General features: G+C 51.1%; 1 long non-coding RNA gene across 4 annotated transcripts; it reads right to left on the bottom strand.

The window, feature by feature from the left end:
• Positions 1 to 529: 529 nt before the first annotated feature.
• LOC128120265 (uncharacterized) lies at positions 530 to 21,775 on the bottom strand. Of its 4 annotated transcripts, none has more exons than XR_008221817.1 (6): positions 20,585 to 21,775; positions 17,630 to 17,747; positions 14,111 to 14,325; positions 7,532 to 7,691; positions 6,185 to 7,356; positions 530 to 6,087 (listed from the first exon to the last, which is right to left on the bottom strand). It is a non-coding gene; the product is annotated as an uncharacterized LOC128120265 (long non-coding RNA). The 4 variants fall into 4 exon arrangements; XR_008221818.1 differs by having other exon boundaries at positions 7,320 to 7,356; positions 20,585 to 21,762; XR_008221816.1 differs by having other exon boundaries at positions 530 to 7,356; positions 20,585 to 21,760.
• Between the last annotated feature and the right edge of the window lie 135 nt (positions 21,776 to 21,910).

Genomic DNA, 21,910 nt, shown 5'->3' with positions numbered 1-21,910 from the left:
CCCCAGCCCCTCACTGGGGGATTCTAGGCAGGTGCTCTACACTGAGCCACACCCCAGCCCCTCACTGGGGGATTCTAGGCAAGTTCTTTAATAAAGTTAAAAATTTTAAATTAAAATAAAGCATGAGGGGTGTGAACAAGCCCAGGGAAGGCTAGGCATGGCGGCACACACACGTTATCACACACCTGTTATCTCGGCACAAAGGTGGCTGAGACGGGAAGATCGGGATCTAGGGCAGCCATGATGCTCAGTTAGTAAAGGGCTTGTACCAGCACACGGACCTGGGTTTGATCCTTAGAACCCACGTAAAAAAGTTGGGCGTGCTGGTGTCTTGTCAGTCACACCGAGTCAGGCAGATCCGTCCGGCCTGGCCTCCTTAGTGAGCTCCAGACTGCAGAGAAATCATGACTCAGGAAACAGTGTGGACGGTGTTGGAGGAACAACACCCAAGGTTGTGACCTATGACCGACACAAATATGGGTGAGCGTGTACACACACACACACACTACCCTCCACCAAAGGCTGAGTCTCATGTCAGAATCCAGTTTATTCCATATCACAGTGTTGGTACCGTCGGAACGGCGGCAACTGTTGTACGTACAAAGCAGTTTTCCCGGAGGCTCCCAACCTTCTCAACATCGTAGCAACATCCACCTTGGAGAGAATCCTGGGGATGTAGGAGGCATCGGCCAGCATCCCCACACACCCTGGCTACTTTCCACGCAACAGAAACCCACCACAGTGACTACCTGAGGGCTTTCAAGGCCACGAAACTCATTCAACGTCAGAGAATTCACACTGGAGAAAAGCGCCATGCTCGTGAGGGCATGTCAATGAATCCCGCTCACTAGGGCCTTGCAGCTGTTAGACTGCTGGGGTTTGCTTGCAGACAGAGACCCTGGGGAGACAATGGGTGGTGAAGAACCTTTGGTCAGAATCCTAATCTACTGACTGTACCAGCTCTTTCATTCCAGACACCATTAGCTAAGTCATCTGAACCCTAAACTGGTCACCAGTGAGGGACATGGACACGACAGAGCACTTGTGAGAAGTGGTGGGGAGTGTGTTTGGAGAGGAAGTTACAAGAGAAACTGGCAAGCAGAGATGGCCCGGTGCTTCTCATCAGAGACCACAGGAAAGAAACCCGTGAAGGTTGAGGGAGAGGCTCGAACACATCACCCCATGGCTGCATGGTGTAAAGCCCTCATGTGGAGGGTCAGGGGAAAGCTCCTGCTTCCCTTTATTGGATTTAAGAGACTACAAAGCCGTGATCTCTGTAGGGAGGCTTTCTGGGGGTGGGGGCGAGGGTGGGGGGAGACTTTGGGTTAAAAAGTGTCAGCAATAGCTTTGGCAAGTCTATAATTCCAGTGACTCAGGGGGCTGAGCAGGAGGAAGGATGGGAGTGAGATTCAGGCCAGCCTAGGCAACTCAGTAAGACCTTGTCTCAAAATCAAAAGTCAAAAGAGGGCTGGGGTGTGGCTCAGTGGTAGGGCCCCTGCCTAGAATCCCCCAGTGAGGGGCTGGGGTGTGGCTCAGTGGTTAGAGCACCTGTCTAGAATCTCCCAGTGAGGGGCTGGGGTGTGGCTCAGTGAGAGAGCACTTTCCAGAATATGTGAGGTCCAAGGTTCAATCTCTGGTTCTGTACATACAAAAAAATATTGGGGAGGGGGAGGCCCTGACTTGTCACAAGGCACACATAGAAATGCTTCTTTTTGCCGGTTCAGCTCCCGACCCAGCCTTCACTCCTTTTCCACCTCACAGGAGGTTTGGTTTGGTTTGGTTTGGTTTTTTTCCCCTCTCTGGTGACTCATCTTCCTTGTCCCTTTTATAAGCTGAGATCCACTTTGCTGGTTTTAGCCTATTCCCATTGAGCGAATGGAGTCTACAAGAGACAGATGCGAGCTACTGGCCTTGGCATTTGGGGCCCAGCTCCATATACACAGTGTATACACAGGGGCACACAGGCATGTCCTGAGGGCCGGTGTCTACGTCACAGCTTCTCACTGATTTAACGCAGCCCTGGCTGGGCCCCTGGGGTTATTCTGAGCTGCCCCAGAGGGAGGGTGGCTTTTTCTAGAGTCTGCTTATAATGGGGGTGACGTGACGAGTATATTGAGGCTCCAGGAGAAGCCTGGCTTTTGAATTTAGAAAACAGAGTTTCAAAGAGGACGGGCCCGGCCTTGAGTTCAGCTTCTCCAATGATCTCGGACTTGTCCTCCACCTCCCAAGGGGTAGGATTACAAGCATGTACTACCATGCCTAGTTTAGGCAGTGCTGGGGACCCAAGCCAGGGCTCTGTGCCTGCTAGGCAAGCACTCTGCCCACTGAGCCACACCCCCAGCCTCCCCGTCTCCAGGTGCTCAGCGGCACTTCCGGCTCCTGCCCTCTTCGCTTGAACAAAGGAAGAAAAAGGGGGTTAGGGGGGGAGAGAGAGAGAGAGAGAGAGGAAGCAGGCACAGCCTTTTTTCCAAGAGGACCATTTTAAAACAACACTAAGGCTGTCTCCTCCTGAGTATGGCCTTTGCACCTGCTGGCTCCGGATGCCACAAACTGCTCCAACCGCCAGCTGCAGATCCTGGTCATTGCCTTCAGAATTTACTCACCTGGCCTATCCTGATTTCTCACTCTTTGGGCTCTGGATCTCAGGCACTAACTAAAAAAATGTTTTTTTCTTAAAGTTATGCCTCAGCCCTGGCTGAGAAGACTTGGGCTCATATGCATATGGAAATTTCCAGAACTATTCATCCTTCCTGATCTGTGTCCAGGGGGCCTGCAGGGTTATGACTAATCACTGGGCCTGCTCTTTAGGCTGTGGCGGAGCCTGCCCTTCATGGTTCGTGTCCATTTCCTACCGTCTGTGGTGCATTTCTCCCACCAACACTTAGGAAGACAGCAACTTGGGTTGTTTTCTCCATTTAGAGCCACAGAGAGACCCATAGGGCAGCAGTGAGGGCGGGGAGGCAGGGAAGCTCCGTGAAGAGCTGTTTCAGGCCCCAAAGGCAGGACGGGAACCAGGAGACAGCAGGCTGGCACAGGGCAGGCTGGAAGGGGATGGTTCCTCTGGCTCCTTTTGCTCATCTGCCTGGTCATCCTCATCTGGGTGTCCCCCCCTTGGTCTCGTTACCTCGTGGATGCAAGGTGGTCCCAACAATTTCCCCGTAAGTGTATTAGCAGAACTGGGTCACATGACCACTTCTAGGTCAAGCAAGAGCAAAAGTAAAAAATACAAGCTTGCTACAGCGGCACATACAGGCGAGGACGGCCTGGTGAGCTACAGGGCAGCGAGGCAGCTTACTAGCCATGACCCTACTCTGAGCATTCTCTTCTTTTCCTTTGTTCCAAAGAAAGGTTTATTTCCTTTTCCACAGTAAGTGGATTTTCCCTATATAATAGACTTATTTCCTATTTCCTCATTAAAATTCTCCATTGTGAGTTTGGCCAGAACATTGGACCATCAAAGCCCTACTTACCATCATAACATCTTGCTACATACTGTCAATCAGTCTGATTTCAGGTTCAGATTTCAAAAAAAAGGGGGAAATTACCTAGCCTGACTGGATTTCCTTCCATTTTTGAGTCAAATGACTTCAAAAGTTGCTGGCCAGCCTGTATTAGACTCTGGTCCAAAGAACAGAATACATGCACAGAGGTAGAATCTTGTAGTATATGACTCTGCCACCTAGGTACTACTGGCTAGAGGTAGGATAGGTAAAGTGGAGTGCAGTGGAGAGGGATATTGATAGTGTGGGCTCGGACAGCCCAGAGCATAAGATGAAGCTACTCATCTGAAGACAGTGTACACATAAACGAAGGTAGAGGCACTAGGGACATCTTAGCCCCGGATGATTTTACAGGGAGAGGAGAAACCCAGTTGGCAGGCAGAGCAAAGGCTCCAGACACAGAGCCCTACTTGGACCATGTTGGCTATCTCCAGCTAATCCAAAGAAGGTCTCAGACAGAGTGGAGCCGAGATAAACCGTAACAATGCCTGATTTGCAGATTCAATGGTATAACCAGAGGCTCTTGAATCTGCCCCAACTCAAGAGTCCCTTCAATTCCCACAGCAGATACACTAGCGACTGCTGATAAGAAGCTTATGTCTCTTATAGGGAGCTCATGTACCTGTAAAGTATTGGATAGGTTTGGGCAGGCTAAAGATGAGACTGTAAAAACAGTGCTATTTTCAACCAGCAAATGGAATTGAAACTCCTGCAACCAACCCCAGGACTTTCATGGGCATAGTTACTAGGAAGTGTACATTTGAGTCCTAGCTCCTCTACCCAGGAGTTGTAGGGCTTTGAGAGAGATCTGAGCAAAGCTCTCCACACCTATTTCCCTCAGTTGTAGCATGGCCCAAAGACAGATTCCAAAGGCTTGTTGACAAGATTCAGTGAGGCGCTGCATGGGACTCCCAGGTCACTGTGAGTGCTAACAAGTGAGGTACTGTTAGGAGAGTCTCTCACTTACTCAGGAAGCAGAGGCAGGCAGACCTCTGTGAGTTCAAGGCCAGTCTGGTCTACAGAGTGAGTTCCAGGACAGCCAGAGCTGTTACACAGAGAAACCCTTTTTCGAAAAACAAACGAGAGAGAGAGAGAGAGAGAGAGAGAGAGAGAGAGAGAGAGAGAGAGAGAGAGAGAGAGACTGGGAGCCCTGCTGGTAACCTCAGAATGGGAAGTAGGGGGATGGGAAACGCAGCATGGAGAAGGGATTTCAAGTAAGTTGCCTGGGCTGGCCTCAACCGCACTTTGAACTCTTAAGTGCCTTGCCTCGTCTCCTAAGAGCTACGACTCCTGGTGTGTGCCGTCAAGACACGGAGGGGGGGTCTTTACAGCTTTCGACTACTGTCTTGAGTAGGTTCCCAGCAGCCCTCTTTGGGGTGGACATCAGCAGCTCCCTGGAGGGCCTGGGTTAGGGTAACCTTTCACCTTAGGCCTTGGTTCCTTCAAGAGCATGCATTTCCTCTACTTCTGTTCCCTCTACCCATTTCTGTCATTTCTTAGGGAAAGTGGTCTTGGGATGGTGATCTTAGGGGCAACTAGAGAGGATGTTCTAGAAGCTTAGTACAAAATGCATTTCCAGGACAGTGGTACAGAACACTGGAGACAAATGGATTCCTATGTGGCCTCTAGCAGGCACTCCCTTCCCTCTGCCTTGGCACTTGGCAACCTGTCCACATGCTCCCAAGTGCTGGGATTACAACCATGCTCCACCACACCCGTCTTACAGAGCGCTACAAAAGGAACTCAGGCTTCGTGCATACTAAGCAAGCACCCTACCAAATTGAACTACATCCCTATCCCTTCATGTGCTTGCTTTAAAAGGTCAGAAGGGAGCTTTGGCCATATAAGAACTTAGGTTTAGTGACATTTGCCAACCCCTTTTTATACATGAGATAAGAGATTTTTATAACCAACAGGGAAGGGGGCGTCTATCCTTGGTGGGAGCCAGAACTCAGCCATATTCTGAAAGAAGGGATGTGACCTTTACATGGGGGTCGGGAGGGGGTGGCAGGGTAGCTCGGTGTATTCCTTCACTTTTGTGTGCTACTTCCATATACTGTCTGTCCACTAAGTCCTCAACAGGTACAGACCTAGGTGCCACGGAAGCTGAGCCAGCACAGCTCCAAATTCACACTGGGGGTGGTCCCTGAGCCAGCCTCCCCGACACCCTGGATGTGGTGAACAGACACACCAGTGCCCATTCCTGCTTAGTCATCAGGTGACCTTTCCCAAGGTCATTCCTATGTCCTAGCACAACACCCAACTAACTAGTACCATCTCCTTGGCAGAGGGGAGGCAGCGGGGGCTCCTGTCACTTGTCTTCAGAGCTAACGTGGCTGGGCTGCCTGGTGGGCAGAGCAGGGAGGAAGAAGAAGCAATAAGAAATCCCCTGCCTCCCTGTGCGACCTTGAAGGAAAGACAGAAAATCATCTGGAGAAGGCGAGCTTCATCTTCAAAGGCAAATGGCCACATTGTCCACAGTGACACACAGTCACCAAGCCACAGCACCCTTCCTCGGTGTTTTGGCACTTGAAGGCTCCATGGAGAATGCAAAGGACAAGATGTGGCTCACCTTCAAATGTTAGATCTGTCAGAGGAGGAAAAAACAAGGTATAAATAGATCGCAGGTGAAGAAGGCATCTGTAGACATCAAATTCTCACAGAAATGTGTCAATGTGGCTCACAGAATCACCGGAGGGCTGCCGAGAAGAGGTGGGCTTTGGGCAGGTTTGAGAGATGGGCAGAGGGCCGGGCACCTGTCTCTTACTGGTAATTCCAGCATGCAGCAGGCTGAGACGGGAATGGTGAGTTCGAGACCAGCCTGGGTTATATAGGTGGTCCTGGACTGTATGAGAACAGCAGCTGGATAAAAAAAGCAGGAGAGGCAAGCCACACTCCGCCATGGTCTCTGCTCAGTTCCTGCCTTCAGGTTCCTGCTCTGAGCTCCTGCCCTGGCTTCCTTTATGGTGGACTGAACCTATAGGATAAATCCATGAACTCTTTTCTCCCCAAGTTGCCTTTGGTCATGTATTTCCGACAGTCACAGAAAACAAACTGAGATAAAGCCTAGCCCTCACTCTGGGCCATGCTCTGCCCAGACATTTGGATGGGATTCGGTAGCTAACCAACAAATTCGCGTGGCAGAGAGGATCTTTGAATGCGATGAATAAGGGAAAATTTCCATTCACTCCATAATTCATACTGGAGAGACGCCTGATGAATACAGGGAGGGAGGCTGTTCCTTGGATGGAGGCAAGCAGCCATAGAGGGGAAAATCACAGGGTGGATACAGCACCCGAATAGGCTCGAACCCACGTCAGAGCTCATCACTCTGGAGCCCATCACAGGAGACAGCGCACATCCTCCACGTGTGGAAGTGGAGCTCCGAGGGGCCCACGGCTCCCAGCAACGTCACATGAGCCATTTGGAGTGAAAGCCTTTGAATGGGATGAATCGGGCGGGGGTGGTGATGGTTCATAAGACAATCAAGTCTTATTCATCAGCTGAAGGTTCCGGCTGGGGAGAGGGTGGATGCTTGTCATCAGTGACGAAGCCCCGGGGGCGCTCCCATCTCACACGACAAGGATAGCAAAGACGGGCCGAGGACAGTGATGGAGCCTTGGAGCACTTGTGACCTAAAGTGCTCACACAGGAGGAAAGCATGACGGAGGAGACCGATTTAGAAGGGGTCTTGATGGCCCTCGTGAGGCAGAGAGCCAGGTGCGGCCGTGGAGGCCTGCGATCCCAGCACTTGGGAGACCTGGGCCAAACCAGTTTGCGAGGAGCCGGTGGGGTGGCTCGGTGCGTAAAGGCACTTACCACCAAAGCTGGAGGGCCTGAGTTCAATCCCTGGGTCCTACCAGGAGGAAGGAGAAAACTGACTTCAACGAGACGGCTTCTGACCCCCACATCCACACAGTGGGATGTGCTCCACCCCCCAAATAATTAAGTGTAATTAAAAGAAAGTAGTATAAGTAAATAATTGATTTCAAGAGAGTTTGGGCCAAGCCTCAGCTACACAGAGCCTCTACCTCAAAATTAGGAAGGCAGTTGAGTTAACAGGACGCTTGTCTAGCACGCACAGGGTCCCGGGTTCCATCCGCAGCACCACATAAACCTGGCATAAGGATGCACTCCTGTGACCTCAGCATTTGGGCGGTAGAGACAGGAAGATCGGGGGTTCAAGGTCATCTGTAATTATAAAGAGAGTGAGGACAGCCTGGGCACCAGGAGACCCAGGAAGGCAGGCAGGCAGGGAGGGAGGGAGAGCAGAAACAGAACAGAAAGGCTAGGTTTCAAGTACTGAACCTTTGGGACAGAGGTCTCCAGATGAGACACAGCCCTGCACAGGTGACCCCTGGGGTCCACTAAGGGTCCTCAACCCTGTACAGGAGAGAAGAATCCAGGCTCTGAGGTTCCAGAAGCTTCCTTCCCCCTCTGGGCTACATGCTTTCTTCAGTCCCTCTCTCCTCTTCTTTCCTCAGGAAAATCTGGCTCCTCTCTTCAGTTCCTTGCCTAGGCCTTGTGAGGGCTCCTAACACCAGAAACTCCAGGCACTCTGCCTGCCCGCAATAGGCAGGAAGGCCTGGCCAGCTGTGTGTTCTGGAAGCGGCTGCTGCTATGGCTGGCTGAGGCGTGACAAGTATCTTCAGGGCGCCTGTCCTGTCCAGTAGTGCTAGTACACAAGACAAGGAAGAAGGCAGTGTGAGCTCCAAGTGGTGCTCTTGGGATTCGAGGGGTACCTGCGTCCAGAGGTTGCAGATAAGGGTTTGGGAGAGAGAGAGAGAGGAAGAACTGTGGCATGATGGCTGCCATGGGGGGCGGGGAGGGCCAGGCTGCGCTTGTTTCCCACAGCAGCCCTGCAAGCTCAGCCATGGACTCTGCGCGGATCAGAAATCAAGCTGGGTGTGGCGATGTAGGCCTGTAACCCCAGCACTTGGGGAGGCTGAGGCAGGAGGATCTTGAGTTCCAGGCCAGTGCGGTGGCTCAGGCTTGTAATCCTAGCCCTGAGGAGAATAATAGGGGAGGTTTGGGGGTTCAAGGCTGGCATCAGTTATGTCATGAGTTTGAGGCTAGCATGGGTTATGTGAGATCCTGTTTCAAAAACACAACAACAATAACGAACAGACAAAAACAAAAACAGATACAAAAACCAAACAAAAGGAAGAAAATAAGAGACATGTGTAGTCTGTAAGTGGCAGAGTCCACACCGGAGGCTATTGAAGCTATCTTAGACCAAACCACACGGTCTCTCTATCACCAAAAGGGACGAGGGGCAGAATTGGCGACACCACTACTGGGGATGAATTTCTAGAGACTCGTTGGGCACTGGGAGGTCACGTGAACGGGAAGGTCAAGGGTGAAACAGACGCACCCACGGAGCACACCTCTCCCGAGCCTCACAGGGGAACCGGGAGCCGCGGTGCTGGAGAAGTGAACAGATAGGCCTGACCCCAGGCTCTCCAGGGACTCCTGTTCTAGAAGGGAGGCAGAGAATCCAGCTTGCTAAGTGTTTTTCAAGTGGATGTACTGGGCCTCGGGGGAGAATTACATCATCTGACACCATGGAGTCCGCAGAGACTTCTGGGAAGGTGATCTCTGGTGAAATGCAGAAAGAACCTTCCAGGAAGTGCCTGGCAAGATCTGATGCTGACGGACAAGTGTGGGGGCGGCTGCAGGAAGCCTAAGGTAGTCAGGAAACAGAGGAAGCTGGGTATGGCGGGGCATGCCTGGAACCCCAGAGCCGCAGAGGCAGAGGCACAAGGCTAATCTGAAAGCTTGAGGCCATCCTGGGCTACATCGTGAGTTCCAGGCCAGCCAGAGCTTTGTAGTGAGACCCTGTCTTAAACACAAAACCACCACCAAACAAACCCAAAAGACAAAGAAAGAAAACATGTAGAGGGAGATGAGGAGGGATGAGGTCTGCGTGGCCCAGTGACCCTGGTAAGGTGCTCTGACTCAGTCCTTGGAGTGGGGAGGCAGCGGAGGGTGTTAGGTCGAGGGGAGCAGTCTGGGTGGCCCTATTAGCTCCATCATCTAGGTTTTCCTTTAAAGCCCAAGGCTGCAAAATGAAGGGACATCCGTCAAATGTAGGCAGCGCCAGGGAACGAGTGAGCTCTCTTTTTCCTCACAAGCCAAGGTGTGTGAGTGAGTGTGTGTGTGAGAGTGTGTGAGTGTGTTTGTGAGAATGTGTGTGTGTATGTGTGTGAGTGTGTATGTGTGTGAGAACTGTGAGTGTGAGTGTGTATGTGAGTGTGTATGTGTGAGAGTGTGTGTGTATGAATGTGTGTGTGTGTTTGTGTGTGTGTGTGTGTGTATGTGTGTGTGTGTACAACCTTGGGTATTGTTCCTCAGGCACCATGCATGTTCCTTTCCTCCCTCTCTAAGTTATTTACTTATTTTATGTGCAATGGTGTTTTGCCTGCATGCGTGTCTGTGTGAGGGGATCCGACAGAATCCCCTGGAACTGGAGTTGCAGACAGTTGTGAGCTGCCATGTGGGTGCTGGGAATTGAACCCGGGTCTTCTGGAAGAGCAGCCAGTGCTCTTAACCACTGGACCATCTCTCCAGCCCCAACCTTGTCTCTCTAGGCAGGGTCCCTATGTGGTCAACCATTAGGCAAGGCTGGCTGGTCAGCAAGGCCAGGGGTCCCCCTGCCCACCTCTCCGTTGTTGGCACTACGAGCCTGAGGCCACCAGCTGGCCTTTTGTGGGGTTTCTGGGGATCCAAGGCAGGTTCTGTGCTTGTGAGGCAAGCTCTTTACCAGTGGAGCTACCCAATTAACAAGAGTCCTCCCTCTCAACAGGATCTCACTAAGCACCCTGTCTGCCTGTCCTAGAACTCTCTATGCAGATCAGGATTGCCTCAGACTCAGAGATCCGTCCACCTGCCTATGCCACTGTGTGAGCTCGAATGCCCAACTCCCAAGGTTTCTTGGAGGTACAGAGAGCAGAGTGAGCTGAGGGCAGCTCAGGGTGACCTGGATAAAACAGTCACCTGTTTCTGTCCCTGGAGAAGGCTCCGAAGGACATGCAGATCAGGTGCCCCGGCTGCTGTTCGCAGTAGGCTTTGTGGGGGACATTCATGGGCAAATGTCGCCCCCTTGTGGCTGAGAGCAGTATTGCCCAGAAGAGCAAGACGGCTAAAGACAGGCCCAGTGTTTCCAGTGACGTCAATGCCAGGGCTGCAGGCGCTAGCGGCCTGAGATTCCTCTTTTAAGGGTGACTAATGAGGAAAACGTATAAACATACACACGCATATTCATCTAGTCAGCAAGTGTTCCAAAGGTATTCAAATGTCAGCCATGATTCTTCACGACTGCAAACTAGACTTTTCTCACGTTATTATTTTCACGTTTGTTATTAATAGGAAAAATGTAATACAGAAATTTTTAAAAGAGAAGAAGTGAGCTAGTGAGATGTCTCGGTGGGTAAAGGCACATGCTGTGTAAATCTGACAACCTGAGTTTGATCCCTGGGACCCACAGTAGAAAAAAAAGAGCCAACTCTCAAAAGCTGGTATGTGTAAGCCTACAGGTGAGTGTGTGCACACACACACACACACACACAATACCAACCCCCTAAACACACAAAGGTCACAAGCAATAGAACACTGGCCCCCAGGGGGAACGTAAGTGGGAGCCAGGCTGCTGAAACGTGAGCTGATGCTGGTCTGTGAACCACCATTCAGGGCAGCTTCCAGTTCCCTTCCTTCCAAACCAGGCTGGTCACAAAGCCCGGTTCCAGATGAATGGTTGCCCACTAGACCTCTCTGTGTTCTTTGGGACCCTTCAGCTCACGCACCTGCCAAGGGGAGAGGCTGCCCTTACTGTATGGTCCTGAACTTCCCTGGGTCTCCAAAGCATCACATGTAAAATATCTTTCCCACAAAGTTACAGGGAAGATTATATAAACTATAAAAATGTGCTGTTGCAGCCGGGCAGTGGTGGCACACACCCTTTAATCCCAGCACTTGGGAAGCAGAGACATGCAGGTCTCTGTGAGTTCAAGGCCAGCCTGGTCTACAGAGCGAATTTCAGGATAGCTAGGGCTACACAGAGAAACCCTGTCTCAAGAAAAAAAAAAAAGAAAGAAAGAAAAAAAAAAAGGGTTGTTGCAAAAATCTCTCTGTCTCTCTGTGTGTGTGTGTGTGTGTGTGTGTGTGTGTGTGTGTGCGTCTGAGAAAAGGGGGGGTCAATGAACATGGGGTGGGGGCCGGTGAGATGCCTCAGTGGGTAAAACTGCGTGCTGCGCAAGCCTGGAGACCTCAGTTGGATCCCTAACACCTGTGTAAAAAAGCCCAGTGGGGTGGTGTGAGCGTCTGTAACTCCCAGAGAGAAGATGAGAGGCAGAAGACAGGAAGGAGGCTTGGCTGGAAGCTCGGGGGCCACCTAACCTGGGTTCCCAAGCATGGAAGAGACAAGAGACACCCTCCTCAACAAGGGGAAAGGACCAGCCCCTACAGGCTGTCTTTTGACTTCTGCATGTGCTATGGCATATGCGTGCTTCTTTATCTTTCTCTCAGAAACACACACACACACACACACACACACACACACACTGAACAAAATAAAAATCACATGTAAATAAGCTGAATCGAAACAAGCTTGCTGAAGTTCAGCCGCACACTGACACTCCAGTCTAGGTTGGGAAGGTGAGTCAGAGCCTCGTCACCCGGCAGGGACCTGGAGCCAAGGCCAGACTTCCACGTCCAACCCTGGTCAGCCCCTATATCGAGCCCATCAGTTTGGTTGTTCAGAGGGCATCTTGGGTCAATCTTCCATCAGGGTGGACCTGCTGTGGCACAGGGCCAGACACAATAAAAGGGACAGGAGTCTTGTCATCTGAGCTCAGGAGGCCTCCAGTCTGTGGCCCCTTCCATGGAGCTGGACCATCAGGGGAACCCCTGACTTCTTGTCTTCTTTTCTCACTAAGTGGCCCAGACAGGCCTCGAACTTGTGGTCCTCCTACCCCAGCCTCCCGAGTTCCGTGATTGCATGTGCATCATCAGGCCTGGCTCCCAGTCATCTTCTTTTCTCTTCTTCTGCTCCTCCCCCACCACACCTCTCTCTTTCCCTTCTTTTGGACACAGGGTCTCACTATGTAGCTCTGGCTGGCCTACAACTCACTATGAAGACCAGGCTGGCCTCGAACTCACAGAGATCCACCTTCCTCTGCCTCCCCAGGGCTGGGATTGCAGGCACGGCCCCACACCCAGCTCTCAGCAAGGAGGCACCGGCTGCGGTCTTTTTACAGCGTCTCTCTGAAAGCTCCCTGCAGACTGGGTGCAACTGTGAGTCAAGCCTATGACAAGCCTGAAATTGCCCACAGACCCCAAATGGGGTGTTCCAGGGACTGACCACGAACACAGGGTCTCCATGTGCACAGCACCTGTGGATTACCCTCAAGCGTGGTTTTCTGCCGGGTCAGACAGTGGTGTGGGGGGGGAAGGCCTTTCCACAATTTGTGGAATTACTGAGATGTCCTCCGAAGGCTCACCTTCTGAATGCTCAGTGTCTGGCATGGGCTGCTATTTGTATATTTATTTTTATATGTACATGTGTGAGGAGGCAGGCCACATGAGTGCCAGTGTCTGAGAAAGCCAGAAGAGGCCATCAGAGTGCCTTGAGCCGCCAATGTGGGTGCTAAGAACCAATTCCAGCCCTCTGTAAGAGCAGGAATGCTCTGCTGAGCCATCTCTCCATCTCTTGTGCTATCTTGAAGGCTGTGGGATTTGCAGGTGATGGGGCCTGGCGGATGGAAGTAGGTCACTGTGGGCAGGCCTCTGAGGACTATACCCACTTTCGGTTCCAGTCTACCTTCCGTACCCACCACCATATGGGAAGTCTCTGCCACACACTCCTGCGCCCCTGAGCTCTGCCCCGACTTCTCTGCCAGGATGGACTGAATCCTCTAGGTGCTTTTCAACCCTCCTGATGCTGCGACCCTTTAATACAGCTCCTCAAGTTGTGGTGACCCCGACCACAACCTCATTTCTTTGTTACTCCATAACTGTGATTTTGCTACTCTTATGAATCGTAGTGTAAACATCTGATATGTAGGATATCTGATAGGTGACCCCGTGAAAGGGTCGTTTGACTCCCTAAAGGGGTTGCGATCCACAAGTTGAGAGCCACTGGTCTAAACCATAAGCCTAAATAAGCCCTGCTTTCCTTTAGCTATTTTCTGTCAGGCATTAAACAATTTAAACTTGTGTGTGTGTGTGTGTGTGTGTGTGTGTGTGTGTGTGTGTGTGCAGGTCACTGTGTGTCAAGTCCTTTGGAGCCGGGGTTGCAGGTGGTTGTAAGCCAATCAATCTGGGTGCTGGGACCCAGACCCGGGTCCTCTGCAGGAGCAGCAAGTACTCTCAACTACTGGGCCGTCTCTCCAGCCCTGTCAGGTATCTTGGCCAAGGGACAAGAAAAGTACTTCACACTCGGGGCTCACTCTTTCTCCCCCAGGCAATGGAGGAGTGGCACCCCTGGAAGACAGGCTGGTTTCCCCAGAACCTCTTGCTTACACAGACACTCTCCATCAGACCTGCGAATGCTACCTGGCACTAGGCACACGCGTCACACCAATGGGTCCGACTGGAACAAGGAAGGGGCTTACCTGGATCACTCTTCCCTCTTCCAGCCTGCTTGGATCTCCTCTCCCAGGAATGATATGGCTCAGTTTTCTCTCCAGGAGATCTTGAAGCCAACAGAAGGTACCTGAACGCGCCGCGATGTTCAGCATGGGTGCTGCGAGGCCTCTCCAGAGCTTCTGCTGGAGGTCCCTCATGGATTAACTTCCAGAAAGTCCCAATTCGAGGTGAGCTCTTTGGTCTAAAAAACAGAACATTCAAATGGGTTCTATTACCTCACGGTCCACGAATAAGTCCTTTCCCTTCTGGACCCACCAAGTAACCATGGAGTACAGTACAACAATGGGATGTGATTGGTATAATTTTGTTTGTTTGTTTGTGTTTTGTTTTTCAAGACAGGGTTTCTCTGTGTAGCCTTGGCTGTCCTGGAACTCACTCTGTAGACCAGGCTGGTCTCAAACTCAGAGATCCGCCTGCCTCTGCCTCCCGAGTGCTGGAATTAAAGGCGTGCGTCACCGCCACCAGTAAATGGCACAGTCTCAAGGGATCAGAGTTCTTGTTTGCTTGTTTGAGACAAGGTCTCCGGTAGCCCAGGCTGGCCTTGAACTCTTTATAGCAAGGATGCGATATATATGTTTTTTGAAAGACAGTGATTTTCTGGGTAGCCTTGGCTGTCTTAGAATTCACTATGTAGATCAGGCTGGCCTTGAAATCCACCTGCCTCTGCCTCCCAAGCACTGGGATTAAAGGTGTGCGCCACCACCACTCAGCACCAAGGATGTTCTCGAGCCTCCAATCCTCCTGTTTCCGTCTCCCAAACACTAGGATTGCAGGTGTGTAGGTGTGTACCACCACCCCCAGTTTACGTACTGCAGGGATGGAAACCAGGGATTTGTACATGCTAGGTAAGCACCCCAGGAACTGAGCTACGTCCCTAGCCCTTAGTTACTTAATGATCCATCCATACTATGCCACAGTCACAGTCACAGTCACAGCAAGAAATATTTTGGAGACAGAGTATCACTCTGTAGCCCTGGCCGGCTTAGACTTCTCTAGGTAGACCAGACTGATCTTGAACTCACAGATATCTGCCTGCCTCTGCCTCTGAGTGCTGGGATTGAAGGTGCAATCTACCATGCCTTTTTTTTTTTAAAGACTATTTTTAAAAAATATTTATTTATCTGTGTGCATTTGTGTCCGAGTGTATATGCAGAGGAAGCAGGGCCTCTCCCTGAACCTGGGGCTCATGATTTCTCAGCTAGGCTGGGAGCCAAGGAGTCCCAGCAGTCCTCCTGTCTCTGACCCCTTGGGGCTAGGGTTGCAGGCACGAGTGTGATACTCAGCTTGTTGCGCAGGTGCTGGGATCTGACCTCTGGTCCTCATGCTTGAGTAATAGGAACTCTTAGAACTCTTAACTGCTGAGTTATCTGTCCAGGCCCTCCCCCACCCCAACCCTGATCCTCCTGCCTCAGTTTCGGGGTTAGAGCAGGTTATGGACTATGATGATCTCAGAGAGATTCTGACTTACTTCCATTTTCTTTTCTAGGCTCATTTGGTTTCTTTCTTTCTTTCTTTCTTTCTTTCTTTCTTTCTTTCTTTCTTTCTTTCTTTCTTTCTTTCTTTCTTTCCTTCCTTCCTTCCTTCCTTCCTTCCTTCCTTCCTTCCTTCCTTCCTTCCTTCTTTCTTTCTTTCTTTCTTTCTTTCTTTCTTTTTTTTCTTTTGGTTTTTCAAGACAGGGTTTCTTTGTGTAGCTTTGGAGCCTGTCCTGGAACTCACTCTGTAGACCAGGCTGGCCTCAAACTTACAGAATCTGCCTGGCTCTGTCTCCAGAGTGCTGGGATTAAAAGCGTGCACCACCACATCCATGAGAAAGCTCGCCAACTACAGTTTCACATCTCTGGGGTGGGGTGAGGAAGGAGGAAGACTCTGAGGAGAGGGAGGACGGGACCTATGAAGGGTTTGATGAGAATAACTCAGCTCTGCTGACCACCCAGTGGAGGGTGTGGCTGACAGGTGCTCGCGAAAGTGTGACTGGCACGTGAAGAGGTGCTGATGGCCTCCCAGGGCAGAGTCCTGGTGCTCAGGCAGGCAGCAACTGCTGCTGTGAGACAGGGTGGAGGCTGCGCAATCTTAGGAGGACTTGGGTGGCAGCTGTGGGGTGAGACCCGGGGCAACTGCAGGAGATAATGGCAGAAGAGGCAGGAAGGCTGGGCTCCACACTGCTGCCGGGCAAAGAGCGAGTGCCAATAATAAAGAGGAATGAACCGAACGGGTGACTCTCTCCTGTGATCCCAAGCTTCGGGAGCTGAGGCAGAAGAACCACAGTTTGGGGTCAGCCTAGTCTCCACAGTGAAGCCCTGTCTTACACACCCCCCCACAAGAAAACATCAATAAAAAGAACTTCCATATGTTAGCACACTGTAATTTATAACGTCCTTTTAAACCTACTACTTATTTGATATATCATCTGGGCATCAAGATCAAACTCAAGGCTTTGTGTGTGTTAGGTAAGGGCTCTACCACTGAGCCACACCCCAGCCCCTCACTGGGGGATTCTAGGCAGGTGCTCTACCACTGAGCCACACCCCCAGCCCCTCACTGGGGGATTCTAGGCAGGTGCTCTACCACTGAGGCACATTCCAGATCTGTTATTTTGTCTGATATTCATATACAGAGAGCCAGAGGCTCAGAGAATTTAAAGGACTTGCACCAGCCTGTACAGCTGCACACAGGGAGCCACAGCCTGCCTCTAGCTAGCTGGTGGCTGTGCATCACTGGGCTGGGCAGGTAGAGAATGGCTCTAGTCAACACACTAAAACCACTGAGAATCTGGAGATTTCCACACACCCGGGGATTAGCAGGATAAATGCTGCTCCAGTACTGGAGAAGGGCCCTGACCACCATTAGAAGCTGAACCACGTGGACTGGTCCTGAGAGGGTGTGGCTAAAGTGACTCTCATCCAGCTGTGTCCCAGCTGTGTCCCAGAGTTGCACTACACAGCTCAAACTGACCTCAAACTCCCACCAACGCTCTGCCTCTGCCTCCCAAGGTGCTGGGATCGTCAGTGTGAAGCCCCACACCCAGCTTGGGTCTACTGTTTTCATCTGCAGCCTCTCCTCCCGGAATAGGCTCTCCCAGGACAAAGGAACTGGCTAGTCCCCAGGGACACCTCCCGGAAATGGAGTCCAGGCTCCGTGAAGCAAAGGAGAGATACCAGTGTCGCCCACAAACCTGCTCCGGAGCCACCCTGCGGCGTGCGGGTCGCCTAGAAAGCTATCAGATGGCAAAGGGGGAAAGCCTCATAGAGGTCCTAAGGCAACTCTTGGGGGATGGAGGTCACAAGCCACATAAGGATAGAGAGAGGAGGGCCGCCCCGCTCCCACGATCACCTCAGGACCCTCTCCGATTTCTAATCCAAAGTGGGCTCATAGGGTGGAGTGAGGACCACACCAGGTCCTTATAGATCTCAAAGCCGAGCGAGAAGGGTTCAACTGCTTTCCAGGCCTGGCCAGGGGGCACGGACGCCGGTGGGTCCTGTTCTTACCATGGCTCCAAGAACACATCTGAAGCTCATGATGCAGATCTTGTTTCCATTGTACAGGTGTCTGTCCTGTGTTCCAGAAGCTTCCCGAACCATCAAGAATGCTAGAACATCGGGAACGCTAAAAGAAATAGGAGCTATCAGGGTGGACATAGGCCCGTGTTTACCCCCCTTTCCTTCCTCTCTCTTCTCTCCCCACCTCTCTCTTTCATGATTTAGCTAGGTAAGTCCTTGCATTACAGGCACAGGACACTAAAGGTTTTTTGTTGGTCTTATATATCCCAGGCTGGCCTCGAACTCACTACGACGTAGCCGAGGCTAACCTTGAACTCCTGATCCTCTCTCTCTTGCCTCCACTTTCCAAGTGTTGGGATTACAGGCAGGCACCATCCCACCTAGTGTATGTGGTGCTGTGGATGGAACCCAGAGCTTGGTGTATGCTAGGCGAACACTGTCTGCACCACAGCCCCAGCCCTACTTCCTCCTTTTTAAGAAAATTGTTAGATCCCAAACATAGACCAGGCTGGCCTCGAACTCTCAGAGATCTGTCTGCCTCTGCCTCCCGAGTGCTGGGATTAAAGTTGTGCACCACAATGCCCAGCTTGTTTTTAGTTCTTTTTTTTTTTTTTTTTTTTTTTTTTTTTTTTTTGGTTTTTCGAGACAGGGTTTCTCTGTGTAGCTTTGCGCCTTTCCTGGAACTCGCTTTGGAGACCAGGCTGGCCTCGAACTCACAGAGATCCGCCTGGCTTTTTGATAGGGTCTTTACACAGCCTTTCACTATGATGGTCAGGCTGGTCTTGAACTTGTGGCAACTTCCCACCTCTGCTTCTGGAATCATGGGTGTGTGCCGCTGTGTGCTCCCCCTACCTCTTCCCACCCGGCGTATTTTTCTTTATTAATGATTTCCTTTGTATTATTTTTATTTATGTGCATGTGTACATGTTTGTGAGTCCAGAAGAGGGCATCAGATCCCTTGGATATGGAGTTACAGGTGGTTGTGAGCCACCCAATGTGGATGCTGGGGTCCGAACTCAGATTTTCTCAAGAGCAGCATGCACTCCTAACTGCTGAGTCATTTCTCTGCCCCTAGTTTTTTTCTTTTTGTTTTTGTTTTTAACAGCTTTCTGGCTAGAAAAGTAATGTTTATTTACTACAAATACCTACTACTAAATAATAATAATAAAAACTTACAGCCTTATAAAATGTTCAAAGACAGGGTTCCTGTAGCTTTACAAGAACACTTGCTTAGTATGTGAAAGTCCCTGGATTCACCCACACTAGAAAAAAAAAGTATAAAGGAAATGCCCTTCATAATCTTCTCTCTCAAGAGATAATCTAAATTACAATTATTCAAATTTTAATATGGCTTGAAAATCTGGAAAGCTTTAAAGGAGCTGTAATCTGCATATATGTAAAGGCAGTACATTTGGGGGGGGGGGGCTGTTGGGATGGTGCCGTCAAACGGCAGAGTTGGAACTCCAGAACCCACGCTCAAATGCTGGCTCTCACGTTTATATATGAACCGGTGCACGTGGAGGTCAGAGGTCAACCCTGGGTGTCCTTCCTGTCACTGTCCTTGTTTTTGAGACCTGTTCTCTCGATAGCTTCACGATCCCTGACTTGGCTGGCGTGGCTGGCCAGCGAGTGGGCTCTCGAGATCTGCCTGTGGTTGCTTCCCCGGCGCGGCATTGGGACTACAAGTGTGGCCCGTTATGATTGGCTTTGTGATGTGGGTCCTGGGGACTGAAATCAGGACATCAGGCTTGGTGGCAAGCACTTTCCCCCACCAGGCACCTCACTGCTCCCACTCCTGTTTATGTGGAGAGGGGACAAGGTTTCACTCTGTAGTCCTGCCTGGTCTGGATCTTGCTATGTAGATCAGCCTAGCCTTAAAAGAGCCTTGATCCTCCTGTCCTGCCTCCTGAGGACTGGAATCAGGAATGTGCAACCAGCCTGGTGCTTTTTGTTGTTGTTGTTTTGGTTTTTTGCCTGTAATCCCAGGACTGGGGGAAGCTGAGGCAGGAAGATCGCCCCAAGTTCCAAGCCAGCCTAGGGTCACATATACAGACGGTATTTCAAACAAACAACAAACAAAACCCTGAAAAACCAAGAGAGGTGGTGAGATAGCTCAGCAGGTAAATGTGGTCCCTGCAAAGCTTGGCCTATGAGTTCAGGCCCCAAGACCCACATGGCCAAAGGAAAGAATCAATTCCTGAACCCAGAACAGATACTTTAAAAAGAAGAAAAAGCAACCTAAAAAACTATTATTTACTGGAGTGTTGCCGTTGTTTGCTCTTAGAAGGAAACGGCTCCCGAAGCACTGCAGACGTGTGGTCTGTCCGCCCCCCAGCTGGACTGTCGATTTGAGGTACATTATTGACTCTGACCCCAGCTCTCTCTTCTGTAATAGAGGACGACTGTGGCTGGGGCAGCACCCATCGTTATTTATTGTGTGTGTGGTATATGCTCACGTCTGGGTGCAAGCTCGTGTGTACCTGCACACTCGCAGTCGTATTCCCTAGAGGCAGGGTCCTTCCTAAACCTGAGGCTAAGCTGGCTAGGCTGGCGGCCCGCAAGCCCCAGCGATCCTTTGGTCTCCGATCCCACAGCGCTGGCGTACCGGGTGGGTGTGTCCATGCCCAGGTTTTTGTTGACGTTATTGTTTTGTTTTAACGTGGGTGCTGGGGATTCGAACTCAGGTCCTCGTGGTTGCACAACAAGCGCTCTTATCCCCCGAGTCATCTCCCCAGCCAAAGGGCCGCATCTAAACGCTCCACTCTGGCCCTTTCTATGGGTTCGCTCTGATCACCAGGACTCATTTTGCTATTCCGGACAAAATGAAGGAACCTGAACGGTTTCAAGACCGGAGAGGTGGCAAGCACGACACCCGGCTCAGGGCCCGGTTTCCTGCGCATCCAACCCCGGTCTGGGCCTGATATCCCGGCTGAAAATCCTCACCGTGTAAGGTTGATCCGAGCCGCAAACACCTGCGGAGCCGCGGAGCCCCGGTCCCCGCCACGGACAGCAGCTAACGGCAGCTGATCGTGCCTAAAACTACATTTCCCAGAGCTCTCCGCGGCAAGCCGGTTACAGGGCGGGCTCGCGACAGGAAACTCATTGGCTTCGCGGTCGTTGGCGGCCCGCAAGGTGCTCTTCCGCAGACCTGTCACTAACCCTCACAGCTGCCATCCGTCTGTTCGCGCGCTCGCCGTCACTAGACGGGAGGAGGTGGAGGAAGACAAGCTGCAGCCTGTAAGGGAACGAAAACTACATCTCCCAGAATGCTCCGGCACGCACGGCTTCCTGTTTTGAGGAGCCGCACCGATGACCGGCCTCCGGAAACCGGCGAGTGAAGAATCAGAATCCAGAAGAGAGGAACGAGGAAGGACAGAATACGATATTTGATTTAAACAATGCTGACGAGTACAGCGCCTCTTTTTCTCCCCACGGATGCTCAGGGCCAGAGCAAAGGGCGAACAGCCCTCTGGGAAGTGCAAATGAAACTGCCTGGGGAACTATGGGAAATGTAGTCCATTGATCACTAGCCAACCATTTAAAGGGTTAAAATTCTTCCGCTTGCATCTTGACTATTCAAACACAGAATTTGCCTCATAAGTACTTAGAGTAATTAGTACTCATAAGTCCTTTTTTAATGTCAACCCTCGGAGCTGCATTCAGACACTGCATTTCCTAATTGGAGCTTGTACCTGGCTAGTCTGTCTTCAGCCATCTTCTCGGTTGATTGTACGCAAAGGCAGCCCAAAGTAACCCCTGGCTAATAAAATTGATAGACGCACTTCATAGCTTGTACGGTAAACAATTCTGTAGGAATAAAGCTTAAGAACTGCTAATGGCTTATTTGTTCTGAGTTCATCTTCAATCTAGATGTCCACTCGAGGACAGGCACAAGAACGCAAGGCTTTGGTATGTGAATCTTCCCCCGCCACACACCGAGGGACAATAATTACGGAGAGTGGACTCTCAAGAGACAATGCCAACCACCTGACCAGAGGGGCAAGACTAAAGTTGGGATGACTGATGGCCTTATACTCTGCAGGCTAGCCCATGGAATCAGATGCCCTCTTCTGGCCTATGTGTGTGCAGGTGCAGAAGCTGGTGCGTGTGCCTGCAGTCCAAAGGTCCATGCCATGTCTTCTTCAATTTCTTCAATCACTCTCCTGTCTTTTTTTTTTTTTTTTTTTTTGGGCAGGGTTTTTCTGTGTAGCTTTGCGCCTTTCCTGAAACTCACTCTGTAGCCCAGGCTGGCCTCGAACTCACAGAGAT

This window comes from Peromyscus californicus, unplaced genomic scaffold (assembly GCF_007827085.1).
Source record: "Peromyscus californicus insignis strain IS unplaced genomic scaffold, ASM782708v3 Scaffold_2__1_contigs__length_46816999, whole genome shotgun sequence".
NCBI classification, from domain to species: domain Eukaryota; kingdom Metazoa; phylum Chordata; class Mammalia; order Rodentia; family Cricetidae; genus Peromyscus; species Peromyscus californicus.
Note: the sequence above shows the minus strand (reverse complement) of the source record. Positions and strands in the feature narration are given on the sequence as shown.